Genomic DNA, 20,624 nt, shown 5'->3' with positions numbered 1-20,624 from the left:
GACTGTGGAGTGGTCAACACGTAAGAGGCTCAGCTTCGACGACTGCTCTCAGTTGGTCATTGTCAAGCTCTGCACCGGCCACTACACTCCTCATCTTCAAGGCTCTCATCTCCTTTGCAAAACTTCTTGAACCACCACTGCATGGTAAGTCTGTGAGCAGTTCCTGGGCCAAATGCGTTGTCAGTGTTGAGAGCTGTCTCTGCTGCTTTAAGACCCATTTTGAACTCAAAAAAGAAAATCTCTTGAATTTGCATTTTCTCTAACATCATTTTCATAGTCTAAAATAAATAGCAAATAAGTCATTAGCAAAAAACAGCAAGAAATCATGTTAAAATGATGTATAACATGACCACATTTATTTAAGAATGTATTTTAGTATCAAATGCCAAATTTTGACAATGCAAAAACTGCTATTACATTTGCACCAACTTAATACAAATAAAGATCAAATACATTTAAGGTGTACAACGTGATGATTTCATATGCATTTTCATTGTGTAATGATGACCATAAAAGAATGAATGAACAGATCCATCACCACCCATGTTGCACCTTAAATCTTCGGAACTTGTTCATCTTATAACTGAAAGTTTATACCCTTTGAGCAACACCTCCAGCTCTCCCAGCCTTTGACAACCACTGTTCTACTCTCTGCTTCTGTAAGTTCAAAAGTCATCACCATTTCTTACCCACATGATGGTAAAAGTCTCCAGACGATCTCCCTGCCTCTCCTCACATCCTTCTATAATCCATTCTCCATATAGCAGCGAGAGTGATTGATATAAAATGTAAATCAGATGTTGATCCTGCCCTGCTTCAACCCTGCACATTCTCCCCATGCATTGCAGCAACACAAACTCTTTGCCAGATCTCCAGGGACCTGCATGAGCTACATTAACTTTGACCTCTCTAAGGTCATACCACGCCACTGTCTCCCTCACAAGCTCAAACCACACCAATCTTCTCCTGTTTCTTGAACCTATCAAGCCTGTTCCCATCTTGGTGTCTTAGCACTTGAGAGTCCCTCTGCTGGAAAAATTCTTTTTGGTTTTAGTTTGATTTTTATCATAGTTTGTTTTTAACTATAAGTTTTTAAATACAGTTATCATATATCATTACTTTGTCAAATCATAACATTTTGCTAAGCTAAGTGAACACGGTGTTTTGTAGCCACATTGAGATCTTGCATAGAAAGGTGGGGGTAGGGGTCTTGCCAGAGAGGGACACAGCTGCCTGGCTCCCCTGCAGGCCTCTGGGGTGACATCTCCTGGGAAGCTTTATTAAAATCCAGGTGCTGGACCTCAATTCCCCTCCTGCTCCCTATGTGACTTTCTTGTCCTTCTTCCCTTCAGGACTCAGCACAAGCATCCCTCCTCAGAGAAGCCTTTGTAATCACTCAATCTAAGTTGACCTGTCCCGTCATTCTTGTCTTCCTGGGCCATTTTCTTCATAGCACTTAGCACAATCTCAAGTGGCAGTATCAATTTCAGCTATTCATTTCCTTGTTTGCTTACCTGTTTATTTATTTATTTATTTTTCTGTCTTTCCATATCAGAATGCAGCTTCACAAGAGCAGGGGATTTGTGCCTTCTGTTTCCTGCTGTGGCCCGGATGTCCAACACTGTGGCTTTCCAAAGGCAGTGCTGAGGGTTTATACTAAAGCAATTAACAGGAGATTGTTATTACCTTTCTACAATGTACCCCATTTTTCCAAAGATTTCTATTTCTTGAACTGCATTTATTCGGTTTTTACTAACAGATTTTCCCATGAGATAATCAATGCTGTAGTATTCCAGCCCAAATCTAAAAAATCCGATATTTAAGTCTCCTGGGAAGGCTTGTCAGTCATAAATAAACAATTTCTTTTACCTTTTAAAAAGTGTTGGATTCCTCCCTACACTCTTTTCTTTCCTGTTTGGTTGGTTTGTTTGTTTGTGTCAGGGTTTTGCTCTGTTGCTCAAGCTGGAGTGCAGCGGCATGATCACGGCTCACTGCAGCCTCGACCTCCTGGGCCCAAGCAATCCTCCCCCCTCAGCCTCCTGAGTAGCTGGGACTACAGGCGTGCTTCACAATACCCAGCTAATTTTTAAGTCTTCTGTGGAGATGGGGTCTGACTCTGTTTCCCAGACTGGCCTATTCTCTTTCCCGTCACCATCTTTTCAGATCCCTGGCATCAAGAAACCCAAGCTGGAAACTGAGTGGATTAACTCTCAAGGGCTTTGCCAATCTACGGTCCTGGGATTCTACAGGGCACTAGAATATGGCAGCTAATCAAAACCTAAAAATGTCACCCTGCATCCAGGAACACGCTTTAGCCTCAGTTGTCTGTGCAGATAAAGTGAATTCAAGATCCACAGCTGGTTGGGTTAGCTGAGCTAAAAACAAAGGCTAAAACCAACTAACAAACAATTAAAAAAAAACTAAAACAAAAAAAGAGCTAAAAACAAGAGGGCCCGTCTACTTTAACTGAAGAGTCCGTGGTGAATTGTCCTGTAAAGTAGGATCTGTTCCAAAAATCAGAGGTCTCTGTCCTTGATATGAAAGCACTGCCATATCTTGCAGTCAGAGAAAGAAGAAAAGTTTTTATAAGAATGAGAATAGGGCCGGGCGCGGTGGCTCAAGCCTGTAATCCCAGCACTTTGGGAGGCCGAGGCGGGTGGATCACGAGGTCAACAGATCGAGACCATCCTGGTCAACATGGTGAAACCCCGTCTCTACTAAAAATTACAAAAAATTAGCTGGGCACGGTGGTGCGTGCCTGTAATCCCAGCTACTCAGGAGGCTGAGGCAGGAGAATTGCCTGAACCCAGGGGGTGGAGGTTGCGGTGAGCCGAGATCGCGCCATTGCACTCCAGCCTGGGTAACAAGAGCGAAACTCCGTCTCAAAAAAAAAAAAAAAAAAAAAAAAAAAAGAATGAGAATAAACATGCTCATGGTGCCATAAATAAAAGGTGAATGGGAAACAAACTCAAAGGCATGCCAACGCCACCGAAGCATAGAGGATCATTGCGAAGGTGTCCAGAGAATCCCAGCACGCCCCTGACAATGGAGATGCTGGTGGTTTACAATTAAGAATTTTAATTTCATCTTCAACCTCATAAGAATCATCACTAATATGATTTGTTTGTAAACTTGAGCTTTCACACATTCTACGACCACAAGACCTGGATGGGACAAACTAGCACATGCCTGTGTGAAGAGCATCCACACACTCAAATATCATTGGAGTTTACATTCATGAAAAGATGAACAGCCCCAACAATAACAACAAAATGCTCCCCCGAGTATCTTCATAACCAATATTTGGCATATTCCAAAGAAATAGCCTGATTTAGAGTAAACTGTGTTAATTTAATTACCATGCAATGTGAAGTGCAGAAGAATCACCAGGTGGCGGGTGAAACCGACTCAGGTTTCCAACACAATCATCCTCCATTTTCCTCGATAAGTAGCCTGAAAGAAAATGTGAATTTAAAACCTGACCAGCACATCTTTAATCTTTAGAACACTGTTTTTGTTGTCGTTGTAGCTGTTGTTGTTATTTTGAGACCGGGTCTCACTCTAACACCCAGACTGGAGTGCGGTGTTGCAATCTTGGCTCACTGCAACTTCTGCCTCCTGGGCTTAAGTGATCCTCTTGCTTCAGCATCCCAAGTAGCTGGGTCTACAGGTGCACGCCACCACATCCAGCTAAGGTTTGTATTTTTTGTAGAGACAGGATCTTGCCGTGCATCCCAGGCTGGTCCCGGACTCCTGGACTCAAGCCATCCGCTCGCCTCAGCCTCCCAAAGTGCTGGGATTGCAGACATGAGCCACCGTGCTCAGCCCTAAACACCTTTAAAAAGCAAAAGAGCTTTGGGCCACTTGCTTGTGTCCAAACAGGACATACCCGGCAAGAAAAAGAAGGATAAAAAGTCAGGAGATCTGTTCCGGCCTCTAAGCATTTTCCAGTGTCGGGAGGTGTGTTTAAGCTTGCCATTGTTATATACTAATAAATGTTAAGGGTGTGGTTAGTTTTTAAATAATGGTAACATTTGATTTCACATTTTTTTTCCTGCTTCCCAATGCAGATCTGCCTGTAATCACATTTAGAAGGTAGGAACTCCCTTCCAGGAGTAAGACAACCCAATAGTGGATTTGATGGATAAATTCCGTCTTTAAAAAAAGTAAACCCAAAGGCCAGCATTTTATTAAACCAATCATTTACTTCTGGGTCCCTGAAGCTGCTGACCTTTTTTTTCTGTTTATGGAAGAAAAGTGAATATGCATGAGCTAAGGAGAGTGAAGCTCACGTTCTTCTGAGATCTTAACTCTGTATTAGTGCGTTAGTGCCAATTGTCACATGGTTCCTTTGCTAATCAGCCCTTGCCCTTCTCTTTAATCCTTAGAGTGAAACAGGCATGCGTGTGAATCCCGGTGACCACAAGAAAGTTATTTAGCTTCTGAGTCTCTTTTTTTCACATGTAAAAATGGGCATTGCAACAGGTTGTTGTAGTGATTAGGCAAACCAAAGTATTTATAGACCCAGATGCTGCCTGACACGAGGCGGTCACCTGGGGACCATCAGGGCCATCCAATTTCCCTTCTGTGTCTGCTTCTTTTTCTTTCTATCCCCCTCTTGGTTTTTGTTTTGTTTTGTTTTGTCCTGTCCTCACCTTCTACATCCTCAATACAGCAGATGTGTGGCAGAGCCCATGAAGCCTTGTGGGGACTATTCCATGTTCTTTCGCCTTCTGCTGCCTGATGAAAACCCCATGCAGTCTGCAAAATTGCAAGGAAAAGAGTTCCACCAATCCATTTATTTCCATGCCCTTGTAATTGGTACAATTCCCCTTGAACGAGGTAACTAAATAGCTCAGGCATAATAAACAAATGTAAGAGTTGAGCGCTATGAGGGTGGGGAAGTTCAACAACACCTGCCCTGGGCTCCTCCAAGGAGAAGCAGAACAGCCAGAGCTCGTGGACACCCTCCCCTGCATGGCCTCTGTGCTTGTTGCTGTTGCTTTTCAGTTAGCTCACCCTTTTGCAAACTTTATCTATGAGTATACTGCTTCCCTCTCTCCCACTTCCCTTCTGTTAATGTTCAACTTGTATTCTATGGAGCACCCAGATGTTTTTGGATTCAGGGGCTCTGAGCTCCCTAGGATTGAGGGAAACAACAAGTTTCATGATCAATAACGGAGATTCCAACTCCGTTAACAATTCAAATCTTCAGACCAGCATTGTCTACAACATGAGCAGCACGCAGTACGTCTTCGTTCAAATTGCTGCAATGTTCTCCAGTAGTTACAAAACAAAGTCTTTTAGGGAAATCTCTCATACAGGATTTTTTATGAGTAGGAAGTAACTTCTTTCTCAACTGAAGCTGGCTTAGGACCTATGCATGTTTTAATTTTCAAACTAAATCAGGTGGTTTATTGTTTCAATTCTGTTTAAATATATTAGGACACACATTCAACTAAATACAATAGTAAAATGTGTTCCTGGGGCTTTAAGGAAAATGAGAGGTCCTGAGCCTCACATGGACAAGGACAGAGCTGGGCGAGGTGGCTGAAGCAGGGTGGCAGCACAGGTGCATCGCTTCCTGGAGCTATTCTGGGATAAATGTGTGGAGAGGCCAAGGAACTGCCTAGACTCTCACACGGAAAATTGCCTCTCTAGCTGTGTGGACTGCTTCATTGGCACCACTTTACCATCCAGTCGGCTTGCCCAGGTTGTGCAGAAAGGAGAGCAGTAGGCCATCCCCTGGGAGGACGAGAAGCAGCAAAGGACTTGTGATTTAGTAGATTGAACGAACGGCCAGTGGGGGAAGGTCATCAACCCATTGTCAGGTCAGCAGCAGGCTGCTGTCAAGTCTGTTGGTGCTAAAAAGTAACAGAAAAAAATGTTTAAAAAGTGAAATTTATTTATTTGGAATTCAGAAATTTCGTGTTGTAGCATATCAGTAATTCAGTAAATGTGAATTCTAAAAAAATTATTAAAACTGCTGTGTCACTGTCTTTTCCATGAAATCCTAGTCTCACTGAAGTACTTCTAGTCCCACCGTAATGTCACTTGGGTATAAGATCAGGGATGGAATTGTGACAGTAGAGAAAATAACGACAGGAGATACACAGAAGAACATTTTGTGAAAAACCTACCCACAAAGACAAGATGATAAATTTCTCTCCAAATCGCTAGATAACTTTGGAAATGTCAGAACTGGGCATACCCAGGGGCCAGAGGCAGGCTGTGTTTGTAATTCAGAACATAACAATTCCCGCCTGACTCTGTTTTCTTTGCTTACCCAAGACAAGCCAATGAATCTTGTAAAGTAGTGATATTTCCCCAACAGGGGGATGTTAGGAGAGCCCTAAGAGATAAAAAGCACAGCTACACAGCTTTCCTAGTTTCTTTGGCTGAATAATCCAATTCACAGCATTTATTGGGCAACTATTACGAGTTGAACCCTGATGATGTGCCAGGTAAGGTTAGGATCTTAGATGTTTATGCACCACACTTCCTTTGAGTGAAGAATATCTGGAAACTTCTGCCCCTAGCGCTTCACTTGGCTAGCTGCTTCTTTTCATTCAGGTCTCTGCTAAAGTGTTGTCTTTTCCAAGGCCTTCTCTGACCATCCACCCTTGGGTTGACCACCCTCCTTGTCACTCTTCACCTAATTACCCCATTTTACTTTATTTATAGACCTATGGCTACCTAAAATTATCTTGTATACTCATATATTTACTTGTTGGGTTTATTAGCCATCTGCTTATAAAAACAGAGGCTGCTCACACCTATAATCCCAGCACGTTGGGAGGCCGAGGCGGGTGGATCACGAGGTCAAGAGATCGAAACCATCCTGATCAACATGGTGAAACCCCATTTCTACTAAAATACAAAAAATTAGCTGGGCATGGTGGCACGTGCCTGTAATCCCAGCTACTCAGGAGGCTGAGGCAGGAGGATTGCCTGAACCCAGGAGGCGGAGGTTGCAGTGAGCCGAGATCGCGTCATTGCACTCCAGCCTGGGTAACAAGAGCGAAACTCCATCTCAAAAAACAAAACAAAACAAAACGAAAACAGAGGCTGCCTAAGAGCGGGGCCTCACCTGTCCTGCTCCATGCCCTCATCATGCCTGACATAGGTCTGTGAATGGATGCCAAAGCGGGACACACTTGCCAAAGTGCTATCAGTCAAGGGCTGCCACAGGCCACACTGGACTCCAGGGATACCCCCAATAATCCTCTCGGTTCTTTAGAGCTGAAACTGAGATTGGTTGAGGTGTGGGGGAGGTTGTGGACTCCTTCCTGGAGGCCACTGAGTTTCAGAAGGTGAGTTAGCCAAGTGATGGACCAGGGAAAAGATATGCCAGGCAGAGGAAACAGCTAATGCCCGGGGTGCAGTGGCACACGCCTGTAGTCCAGCTACTCGGGAGAATGAGGCTGGAGGATTGCTTGTATCCAGAAATTCTGGGCTGTAGTGGCTATGCCGATTGGGTGTCTACACTAAGTTTGGATCAAGATACTGACCTTGCCAGGCACGGTAGTTCACGCCTGTAATCCCAGCACTTTGGGAGGCCAAGGCGGGTGGATCACTTGAGGTCAGGAGCTCGAGGCCAGCCTGGCCAACATGGTGAAACCCCATCTCTCCTAAAAATATGAAAGTTTGCTGGTGTGGCAGCGCATGCCTGTAGTCCCAGCTAGAATTGCTTGAACCTGGGAGGTGGAGGTTGCAGTGAGCTGAGATCGTGCACCGCACTCCAGCCTGGGTAACAGAGCAAGACTCTCCCCCCACCAAAAAAAAAGAAGAAAAAGATGGTGACCTCCCAGGAGCAGGGAAGCACCAGGTTGCCTAAGGAGGGGTTAACTGACCCGGGCTGGAAACGGAAATAGCTCATACAAATACATGGTTCCCTTGAAAGAAGGTATCACATTCTTAGATTTGTAAGGCCTGAAGAGAGGTAAAAAATTCAGTGGAGGGAGAGAAAAAGAGGGAGACAGAGAGAGAGAGAGAAGAGACCAGATACTGACGGCGATAAACTAAGGTATTTAGAATGTGATTTAAAGATTTCTAAGTAAAGAGTCCATAAAACAGCAGTAAGACCAATCACAGCTTTTGAGTCAGTCAAACCTGGGTCCAAGTCCCAGTTCCACTGCTTATAAGCTGTGTGCCCTACTATCTAAACCTGTTTCTTCAAAATGGGGATAATGACAAAACCCACCTCACACATGTGTCGTGAAGATCAGTGTATACAGTTATTTGGCCTTGTGATGGGCACATAAAAATGAGAAAGTGCTTTGAGTTTGGAGGGTTATTATTGGGGATATCACAAAAAGTTTGTTTTAGAAACACCTTCTGACATAGGTACATAGTAAGCATTGACGGGTGTATGGATTTCATGATGGGAAATCTTTTTAAAAACGTATTGATTATAGCTAATGCACAATAACCTGTAATTTTTTTTTTGTTTTTGAGACAGGGTCTTGCTCTGTCGCCCAGGTTGGAGTGCAGTGGTACAATCTCAGCTCACTACAGGCTTGACCTCCTGGGCTCAAGCAATCCTCCCACCTCAGCCTCCCCAGTGGCTGAAACTACAGGTGTGTCCCACTAATTAAAAATTTTTTTCTGTAAAGATGGGGTCTACCTTTGTTGCCCAGGCTGGTTTGAATTCCTGGGCTCAAGTGGTCCTCCTGCCTTGGCCTCCCAAAGTGTTGGGGTTACTGGTGTGAGCCACTGTGCCCAGCCAAACTGTACATTTTTTAGTATACTATTTGTAAAACATTTCTAAAAACCTTCAGTGACTAATGTAGGAAAGCCAACTTAAAATATGTATGTATAATAAAAATGACCTGTTATCACCATTTCAAAATAAATTATTTTATCATCAAAAAGGATGGAAGAACGTTCTCTCCAAACAAAGGGTGAATGTTTATTTAAATTGAAAAAAGAAATGACATTTTGAAAAACTCACTGCATTCTTCAACATTTTCCCCAAGACTAACAAAAATTTGATCCAGGATTGGTGTTTGGGAAGCTCTGATATTCAGATTGTATAGAGGGTGTGAACCTGGACATAGGGAGGCACCGTGGATGGCAATTGGTCCCAGAAAGAACTTGTGAACACACGAACTACGATTATCCAAATGGATATGGAAGTGTGGGTGATTGACCCAAGAAATATTAGGAAGGTAGAATGAGCAGGACTTGGATGTTGGGGATGTGTGATGGGAAAAAGGCCAGGGTGGACAACGAGAAGAAGCTGGTGCCACACAGGAGGGGAGGAGGCTTGGTAAGTAGGCATGTGGTACTTTCATTTGTAATGTGTTAACTTGGGAGCTCCAGCAGGACATCCTAGTAGAGCGGTCTCATGGGAAGTTGGGATTTATGAGTCTGGAGCAGTTGATGCCTGAGATGCGAAATGGAACATCACCAGCTTCAGTGACCCATTGGAACCCACCACTGTGGAGGCTGCTCAGAGAGCAGAGGGAAGGGAAGGAGGGAGATAGATGGAAGGGAAGGGAAGAGGGGAGGGAAAAGAGACCAAAACTGACACTCTAGAGAATGTCAACATTTGAGGGTCAGATATAAGACAGAAATCAGTGAAGGAGATGGAAACAGAGCAAAGAGAGAGCCAGAAGACCTGGAAAGGGTGTTACCGTAGAAAACTACATGCCATTTCTTAAAAGGTAATGACAGTGAACATTTCCAGGATGCCTTCTATCTAGCAGGTGCTGTGCTAACTGCTTTACAAACTATTTCCACCGGCTCTCCTAACAACCCATTCTTAACCATTTCTACAGTTGAAATGCTCACATTTCACCCAGATGAAGTCAGCAATGCAAACAGTGGTAGTGAGTGGTAGAGCTGGAATCCTGTCCTATGCGGTTTGAGTCCAGAGCTCATTCAAGGGCGAGGGAGTGGCCTCTCTTGTCAAGGAATCAGAGCATTGGTCAACAATGACAAGGCCTGAAATGTGTCTGTGGTATTTGGCAGTTAGAAATCCTAGCTTGAGGGCCTGAGTGAGGTGTGAAGGAAGGTGAGAAGGAGGAATGCCACATGGAAGTGGATAGAGCCACCATACGTGGTCTTGATATATGTGCCCGTGAAACTCCAGGGGGTTCCATTCACATCGATCACAGTATGAGCCACTCCTGGGGTTAGTGGTGTGCAGTCTGCTTGGCCCTTTGTAGCAGCTCTGTCTGAAGGTTACATGGAGTATAGAGGAGGTGCTCCCACATACGGAAGAAGTGTGGTGTTAAGGGAAAGATCAATAGAGGTGAGAAGTTAGAGCAAGAGCACTCAGAAATGAGAAGGCCTCATTTTTCAAGATGGGAGAGGCTTGACCCTATTTCCATAAAGAGAAGACTGGTTTGCCTGGGGTAACCCCAGCTTACCTGTTGTCGCTAGGAATTATTAACAGTGCCCCTTTTCCTCGAATATTTCCTGGTTTGGACAATGTATTATATGGCCCCCATAGGTAGGAGAACCCTGGGAGAAGGGGACAGGAGATATAAGAGATGGAAAGCTTGTGTGTTAGAATAAGATTCTGGAGACAGAGGGAGTGGCTATGGGGCAGGTGGAGGGTTTTAGAAGGGAGGGGGATAGGGCTTCCCTGAAGCAGGAGGGTGATGAGGTCAGAGTAAGCGTGGACGGCAAGGGGTAAGGAAATGGATAAAAATGTGTGAAATGTTTTGCTTGATTCCTTTTCTCTGTGAAGTAAGTGGCCCTAAGGTCACAGTTTGGAGTTCAAATTCCCAGGCCCAGTTTGCTTTACTCTTAGTCATGAGGCCAATCTTTTCATAAATGTGGCTCCACTGGTCTCTATATAAAAAGGTAGACGATGCGGCTAGATCTGTGCTGAGCACGAACAAATAACTGAAAGCACATGCTCTTAGAGAAGTTAAGTTAGTAGTGTTTCCATCACATGTGAAGAGCAGTATCCCATTTCATTATAATCATCCTAATAATAGCATATGCTGTGCCAGAAAGTGTTCCGAGTTTCAAATTTATATGTTTTGATGTAATATTCTAAATGTATGCACTCTTCTACTTTTAATTTTATTATTCCTTTTTAAATTTTTATTTATTTATTTATTTAAAAACGTTTTTTAGAATCAGGGTCTTGCCCAAGCTGGAATGCAGTGGCACGATCACAGCTCACTACAACCTCGAACTCCTGGGCTCGAGTAATCCTCCCACCTCAGCCTCCCAGATAGCTGGGACTACAGATGTGTACCATGTCCAGCTAATTTATCGTTTTTTTTTTTTTTTTTTTTTTTTTAGAGATAGGTTTTGACTACATGTCCAGGCTGGTCTTAAGCTCCTGGGCTCAAGAGAACTTCCTGCCTTGGCCTCTCACTGTGCTGGGGTGACAGGCGTGAGCCATTGCGACCACTGCACCCAGGCCCCTCTTTTTTTAAATAGATGAGAAACTTATTCAAGCTTTCATATCTAATAAATGGCAGAGGAAGGATTTGAATTTAGAGCCCACACTCAACTAATACGTCATTTTTCTCTCTCTCTTTCCAATCTATTTAAGTTCATTTCAGGTCTTCCTTTATCTGTGGTATTAAGTCAAAGGTTGTCATTGTGATAAATTAATCATGTCTGAATCCTCTAAAAAAGATGAGCCAGTAATCTGATATGAAGGCTCCTGGCATGCTAGGCCAGATGCCAAGCGAAACAGGGTCATCAGTTCTCTACGTTGTTGCTGCCCTGTAAGAGAGTTAGGCCCCTGGCTCTTCCATGAGGTCTCTCATGGGCATGCTGGAGGAGGTGCATGCTAACTAGATTGTTCAGTTTAGGAAACACAGTCATGACATTCAGCTGCGTTGCCCAATAGGCCTGACTCAGGAACTGAATCAGTGATGACAGAGGCCACTCTCTGGCTGCAACCATTCTCCAGCTGTGGTGACCACTGTTACTGCGGAAGCTTTCTTTTCTTTTCAACTGTTAAAGTAAGAGATTTTTATTATATCTCTTCCAGAGTATGAAACAAGTAGATCAAAATTAGGAAAGATAAAGATTTGTAGAATACAAACAAACGAGACTTAATTAAAGAGAATTTTGCCCCACACAACAAAATATACTTTTCCTCTTACATCTGTTGAACAAAGTTCATTGAGTAACTTGGCTTCAAGGAAAATCTTGAAAGCTTTCAAGAGCAAATGTGAGGCTTGTGAGAACCCTCTCCTTGATTCTTTATTTTGCCCTATCGAATATTAATATGATGTATAGTACATTTTTTGATAAACTGTGCCACTATCTCCCTTGGTGAATATAAAACAACATAATTTGAATGTGTGGAATAACCAATCAATCAAGCAATCAATAAAAAACTAGTGTCAAAACTTTGTGGCATGACTACGCTAGAGGTTATTGGGGTACAAGAGAAATAGGATTTACAGTTCGTGACACAAGATTAATGTTAAGAAGAGTACATTTGCCTACACCAAAGAAAATACAATTCTTATATAGGATTGAAAAAAAATCGGGGGTCGGGTACGGTGGACTGGCTCAAAAGATTCTGGAGGCTGAGGGCAGGAGGATCACTTGAATCCAGGAGTTTGAGGTCAGTCTGAGCAAAATGGTGAGACCTCCACTTTAAGGAAAATAATTTTTTTGATAGAGTTTCATTACTTTTGGCATTAAACATTTTTTGTTGGCTGGGTGTGGTGGCTCACCCCTGTAATGCCAGCACTTTGGGAGGCTGAGGCAGGTGGATCACTTAAGGTCAGGAGTTCAAGACCAGCCTGGCGAACATGGCGAGACCCCATCTCTGCTAAAAATACAAAAATTAGCTGAGCATGGGAGTGCATGCCTGTAATCCCAGCTACTCAGGAAGCTGAGGCAGGAGAATCGCTTGAACCTGGGAGGTAGAGGTTGCGGTGAACTGAGATTGAACCACTGCACTCCAGTTTTGGCAACAGAGCAAGACACTGTCTCAAAAAAAAAAATTGTTGTCGTTGAATAACCCTATAATAATGGGTTGATCTCCATGACAATGAAAACCAGTAACAATGATTATGTTTTATGATATCAATTTGATAATAAATTCTATATTTATTGGAGATGATTTAACATAAAATTATATAATAATTCACAATTACATAATGTCACTAGGATTTTTTTTGTCTTTTTATTTCTTGGAACAAGTTAGAGGAAATGCATTCTCATGTACATTTGAAAATTACAAAGAAATTGTGGCTGCTTCTTAAGAAGTTTCTATTTCCTCATTTGTGGGGGGAAAGACAAAGTGGAGATGATATCATCACAAAGCATTTTTCAGTCCCAGCATTGGGTGATTCAATGACTCCATAGTGTCAGCAAAGTGAGGTCAGGTCAACAAGAAAGGCATTGGGGAGCGTCAGCATGACACAAAATTTGAGGATTCCTTTTCTGTTAGCCTATGAATTCTTAGACTATCCCACTCACACTGTTGTTTGCAAAATAGCAAAAAACATGTTGCCATTAAAAAATGTAACTCCTTGTAATCCCAGCACTTTGGGAGGCCGAGGCGGGTGGATCACGAGGTCAGCAGATCGGGACCATCCTGGTCAACATGGTGAAACCCCGTCTCTACTAAAAATACAAAAAATTAGCTGGGCACGGTGGTGCGTGCCTGTAATCCCAGCTACTCGGGAGGCTGAGGCAGGAGAATTGCCTGAACCCAGGAGGCGGAGGTTGTGGTGAGCCGAGATCGCGCCATTGCACTCCAGCCTGGGTAACAAGAGCGAAACTCCGTCTCAAAAAAAAAAAAAAAAAAAAATGTAACTCTTGTTTTTTCAAAAGTGAACTTCTTCAACCTTAACATGAAAATTATTCCTCTTGCCATTGGCATATTCCTTCAGTCATGGGAAAGCCATAGAATTAAGCCGTGGATATCATTTCTGTGGAAACCCGACACAGCTCTAGGTCTGAAGATAACATTAAGAAGGTAATCCCTGAGTTTACAGAATCACAGAACTGGGAAAGGATTTTAAGACATCACATGTTCATCTCTGTAATGCACTTAGAAGATTTTTTTGAGAGCTGTTCACTAGATTAAGCCCTGGGGATACAAAGATGACTAAAACCCAGCTCCAGCCCTTATGGAGTGTACACATAGTTGGAGATACCAGCAACAAACTGATGGAAAGATGAATGATGGTGTAAGAGACAAATATCATTCTATTGCTGCTATAACTAGTCATTTTAAAAGAGAGAGAGGGAGAGAAATGTTGAAGCTGCCAATTGGTAGCTTTGGGTGTTGCCTCTTCCTACATTCATGATGGGCGGCCCAGGAGCCAAATTACGGCAGTAAATGGCCTATGAATAAGAATACGATTTCTAAAGTTTAACAGATTGGTATTTGTACTAAAGTGATTCTAAAACCAAGGGTTTACTCCAGGGCCAAGACAATGAGTCTAGAGTCCTCCAGCAACCTCTCAAACCTCTTTTAGGGGGAACAGTTGGAGAATAAGGAGTGGTTGGTCTGCTGTTGGTCTCCACCCCACAAGGGAGGAACACATGGGCTGCAATGTGGGCTTTGGGGCCGAGTTGCACTCAAGCTCCAAACCTAACTAACTGTGCCTGCTGCCCTGTTTCTGCTTGCTCAGCATCAACCTTTCAAAAATCTTTGTTTCCTATGCATAGAAAAAGGCTCAGTCCGATAGAAATCATCGAAATATAAAACAGACAACCACAAAGTACATTTTTTAACCTAATAAATCAGCATGCATAGGCAGGAACGGTTCCAAATTTTCTAAATAGGAGGGTTTTCCTATCCAGTTGGAATGTGTTTGTGTGTGGCTGTGTGGGTGTGGGAGGCTGTGAAGTGGGGGCTGTGAGGGTGTTGCTGAAGCTGTGCTTGTAGAGCAAACACTCATTTTTACTTGGATTGTATCTTTACTTAAAGTATAGTCGTTAGTTGACTTTGGAAAATACCAATGTCAGTCCCAGCCCTGGAGAGTCGATGATACTGAGAGGCTAAGACCTCCCTGCAGTCACCACTGTGCACTGCCACTGCATCAAGATTATGCATGTATATTATATATATGTTGATACAGCTGTAGACACATATAAGGGCTGGAGGCAGTAGTGGGAAATCTGAATTCTCATGCACAGGTAGCATTCTAAGCAGGTAAAACCCTTTTGGAAAGTAATTTAATTCAAGCACTAAGGGAATGCTCAGAGACTTTGTGGCCAGTAATAGCAGTTTCTGAACTCTCACCTAAACAGGTAATTCAATGCAGATTTATATGTACAAACAGTGAACAATTGCAAGCAATCTTATGCCTGCCAAACAGAAAATGATTATGTATGTACCAATTAATATACAGTGGAAGAGTGTGTGGCTCTTAAAAATGAACATGAGGAACTGAAAGATGACATTAGTCATTTGTAAAAATGCACATTTTAATTTAAAAGAAAAACACTTTGCTTTTAATATTTGAAAGAAAAACTTACGTATACTATAAATGTGTGATATGTACACACACACACACACACACACACACACAATCCTGGAAGGAAATATACCAAAACCCAATAATAGATCCTCTAATTTTCAGAATTGCTATGATATTGATGTTACTCTTTATTTTAAAAACAAAAGAGAAACACATTTTTATTGGGTTAAATGTATATTATGCAGTAGAATGACTAAAAGTCCTTCTTGTTTTTATAGTGTTGGCAGGAGGTGGGTAGTGAAAAAAACACTGCACTGGGAGTCAGCCCTGGTAGCCCATGAAACTGGTATGTTTCCTAATCTGCAAAACAAGGAGATGGCATTTGATGATCTCTGAGAGCCCTTAAGAGTTTTTAAATTATGTGAGTCTAAGAGGTCACAGCACATGACAACTGAGCCAAAACATACAGACAAAAAGTATTGGTGAGTTCAGAGGCCTTTTCTTTTTATCCCATTATAAAAACAAATCTTATCACAACACTCTCCAGCTTAAAACCTTTCAATGGCTTCCTTTTGCTATCAGAGTAAATCCAAACTGCTCAGCCTAAGTTACAAAGCCTTTGTGATTTGCCTCTGGTTTCTCTCTCCTGACCTTCTCTAACCCCAGTCCTGCCTCCATTCCCAAGCAACCATCTGAGCTTCAGCCACTTCCCTTCTCTGCCCCACTCTGGCCTGAGTCTAGGCCCACGTGTTTTCTCCTGATTACCCTGCTTGTTCACCCGGCCTTCACCTGGTTAAACTCCACACACCTCAAGGTTGAGTTGGTTTGCTTTATTTCCTCTGTGCTTTCAAAATGCCTAGTGCATATTCCTGTGGTAGCATTTAACAACCCATCACATGGCATTTTAATTTTCACCTTACTTGTCTGTGTCTCTTACTGGACTCCGAGCGAAGCAGGAAGCATCTTGAGACAGAGACTAGGGCTGCATCAGGGAAAGGTCAATGTCTATGTCTTAGTTATTAGGTTGGTGCATGAATACAGCGGTGTGGGGAATGGGAGGAGAGGGTGGTGTGCTGCGATTGTTCCTCAAAACGCTCAGGACTGTGGCCATGGGTCACCTTTACAAATTGCAGTACCTTCAGGTGAGTACTCTTATAAGAGAAACTAACTGGGAAAAGGAGGGGAGCTGGGCAGAAGGAATCTGGCATATCCATTGTTTCTCCACTGCACGTTAGAATTACTTCAGAGCTTTGGAAAACACCAGAGTCAGGCCCAGCCCTGTACTGTCTAATTTGGTTGGTCTGGAGGAGGGCTCAGGTATCTGCCTTTTTGAATGACTCCCAGTGATTCTTCTTTAAAAATAATAATTTGAGGCCGGGCGCGGTGGCTCAAGCCTGTAATCCCAGCACTTTGGGAGGCCGAGGCAGGTGGATCATGAGGTCAAGAGATCAAGACCATCCTGGTCAACATGGTGAAACCCCGTCTCTACTAAAAATACAAAAAATTAGCTGGGCACGGTGGCGCGTACCTGTAATCCGAGCTACTCAGGAGGTTGAGACAGGAGAATTGCCTGAACCCAGGAGGCAAAGGTTGCAGTGAGCCGAGATTGTACCATTGCACTCCAGCCTGGGTAACAAGAGTGAAACTCCGTCTCAAAAAAAAAAAAAAAATTCAAATGGACAAATCATGATGTATACATTCATGGGGTAAAATGTGATGTTTTGATGTGTGTATACAACCCGGAATGAATACATCAAGCTGGTTAGTGTAGCTGTTACTTCCTTTTCATAACCTCCGTCGTTATTTTTTGTGGTAAGATATCCAAAACTTACTCAATGATTTTGAGACATACACTACATTATTGTTGACTATAGTCCTCCGACTATGCAACAGTTCTCAAAACTTACTCCTCCTGTCTAACTGGAACTTAGTAGCCTTTGATCGACAACGCTCCATTCCTCCCCACCCCCACTCCCTCAACTTCTGGTAACTATTATCCTTAAGATATTGAATCAACCTTAATGTCTACTAACAGGTGAATGGATAAAGAAAATGTGGTATATATACACAATGAAATACTATTCAACCTTAAAATCCTGTCATTTGTAATAGCATGGATGAACCTGGAGGCCATTATATTAAGTGAAATAAGCCAGGCACTGAAAGACAAAAGTACTGCATGATTTCACTTATATGTGAAATCCCAGCAATTCTTATGGAAGCAAGTTGAGAATCTCTGGTCAGGAAAGTATGGGGTTAAAGAGCTGGAGGTATCTGCCATATGTGTATAGAAATGAAAAGAGGTTACCCAGCCTGTCTTATCTATTCCCTTGCTTTACACGATTTAATTTTATTCTTTATATTGCAAACTCCTTCAGAGAACAGCTCCCAAACCTACACACACATTCATTCTGCTCCAGCAAGAGCAAAGACTAAGGGAGGAAAATCCATTACGAAACCAGCCAGCAAATTATCTCTAGTTTCAGAGGAAAGCCTTTGGCCAATTGTGATAGGGAATCAACATTTCTTTTTTTCTTTTCATTTTTTTGGAGACAGAGTTTTGCTTTTTTTGCCCAGGCTGAAGTGCAGTGGCACAACCTTGGCTTACTGCAACCTCTGCCTCCCAGGTTCAAGCGATTCTCCTGCCTCAGCCTCCAGAGTAGCTGAGATTACAGGCATTTGCCACCACTCCCAGCTAATTTTTGTTTTTGTATGTTTAGTAGAGAGAGGGTTTCATTATGTTGGCTAGGCTGGTCTCAAACTCCTGACCTCAGGTGATCCACCCATCTCGGCCTCTGTAAGTGCTGGGATTACAGGCGTGAGCCTCCTCACCCGGTGGGAATCAACATTTCTTGAGACCACTTCTATGTTAGAGGGCTTCACATTGGTTTCTCATGGGAAATATAGTAGCATTTTACTAAGTCTTTGAAGTGACTCTTACATTGGCTGGAACCAAAGAAAAGACTTAAAGAAGAACTTTAGACCTGCTAGAGTTGTAATGACCCTCATAACTAGGCCCCTGCCCCTGGGCCATGACCAGGAAACGTTGGGTTCCAGCTGCTCTTTGATGGGAAACTCCAGACTGTGTCTGGGGTTCTGGGTACCTGCAGATCAGGCCAGCCTTGGGCAAAACTGAATGGAGATGGCAAAGGCTGTCTCTGCTTCTTATGGCATTTTCCTACCTGCTGATCCTTCGTAAATGACAGTGGATGGCAAGAAGCACATGATAAATGCTTACTGGTCTCATAGAAAGTAACCCTTCCATTTAGTTAATTTACCTTGATGAGTTTCCTTGAGAGGATCCTTCAGGAATGATCTTAAAATGAGGGTCATTTTAGACCCCTTACGTGGTAGATGGTAGAGATATATTTGTTAACAAATGTACGAGATACAATTTACATATTATAAAATCTACTAATTTCTCAATAGCCCAATGGTAGAACAATTCAAGTGTCTATCCAGGGATAAATGAATAATTTCAGCCATAAGAAAGAAGGAAATACTGACATATGTTACAACAGGGATGAATTTTGAAGACATTTTGCTAACTAAAATAAGCTGGTCACAGAAAGACAAATACCATATGATTCTATTCATATGAAGTATTCAGAGTAGTAAAAAAAAAACATAGAAACAGAAAGTAGAATGGTGGTTGGGAGAGAGAGAAAGGGGAGCTAGTGCCCGATGGGTTCAGAGAGCAAGATGAAAAGAGCTCTGTGAATGGATGCTGGTGGTGGTTGCACAGTGTGAATGTTAAGAATGCCACTGAACTGAAAATGTAAAAAAGACTAAGATGTTACATTTTATGTTATGTGCATTTTGCTGCAATTTAAAAAATAAAAATGACCCATTTAAAGCATACAATCCAGTGATTTCTAGTATATTTACAGGGTTCTACAACCACCGCCAAAATCTGATGTTAGGTTGTCATCATTCCACCTTCCCTGTTCCCCCCAAATCCCTCCTACCCATAAGCAGTCACTTAGGGAATATACTTTTAACAGGACATGGGTGTCATGCCCTATTTTTCCAGGACTTGACACTCACAGACTCTTAGAAGGGACCTTAGAGATTTAGTTCAAGCTTCTCAGATGAAGAAATTGAGACTCGGAGAGGCTAAAGGTCATATAACTAATTCGTGGCAGAGCCAGGTCTTTTGAGTTCCTGTGAAGTTATTTTTCCCTTACAGAAATGCTGTGGCATTCACTTTCTTCCAGCTGATGCTGACAATAGATTCATAGTGTTGAGAAGATGCTACCCTTTCCTGCTGGACACAGCTGAACTCCTTTCTACAGCCTTCCGTGTCACCCGCCTGAGCTGGGAAGCAGAGAGAAAAGACAGAGTGGAAAAATCTGCAACTGTGTCCAATAATGTTTGCTCATGCCTTAACAATGTTAGGGATGAGTTATAATGAGTTTTATTGAGAATAATGTCTCAGCCTTTCTTAGAAGAGTAATTGGAAACACAGCGATTTTTGGAAGACTTGGACTTTTGTAGAGGTGGCAGTGGTAACCTGTAGCAAATAGCAACGTCACGTGGCAGAAATGCCAAGGCCTTGGGCTGGCAATGGGGGTCATTACATCCCTATCCATAGGGCTGTTGAAAAGGGGCAGAGGAAGTGTGAGTTGGTGCTTCAATACATCCTGCCAGCTTATGCTTCTTGCCTTTCTACTTACAGTAGCACTTAGGCCTGGCAGTGCCATGGCCAGGGAGGTCTTTGGATGAAAGTTGGAGTCAAGGGTGTGGTGGAGGGACTAACTCTGTGAGTTAGAGCTTTCCAAATGTGCTCTAATATTCTTTCTGAGCTCACTGGTCAACTGAAGCATTTTCACCTGGCCTTATTTCTTGGAAAGCTGGTGGAGGGGTAGGGGGACTCTGGTTGCTAAACATGGCAAATGGGCAACCAAGTAACAAAGGCCATGGAAAATCATGTAACTACGGACTCGGAAATATCCCGACAAAGTCCTGAAGCCTAATCGAGGTGAGATCTGCGCCTCTCTTCTCTTCTGCCCTTTAGTTTTTTGGAGAATTTGATCTATCCTCTTCAGGGTGATGTTGGCCCTTAGGAGTGTTGGGAATTTCTCCAGCCAGGCTACTCAAGAGGCAGGTCCTCTAAATGTCCTGTGAGTTTCCATCTGATGAGAAACCCAACTGGAGAGATTGCTGTGGGGAATGACACAGGCTTCTAGACAATGAGCTCCCTGAGGACAGTGACTGGATTCTGCCCCTTTCAACAGCACTATGGACAGGGAT

The sequence above is a fragment of the Callithrix jacchus genome, chromosome 5 (genome assembly GCF_049354715.1).
Source record: "Callithrix jacchus isolate 240 chromosome 5, calJac240_pri, whole genome shotgun sequence".
In the NCBI taxonomy this organism is placed as follows: domain Eukaryota; kingdom Metazoa; phylum Chordata; class Mammalia; order Primates; family Cebidae; genus Callithrix; species Callithrix jacchus.
This window is presented reverse-complemented; position numbering follows the sequence as displayed.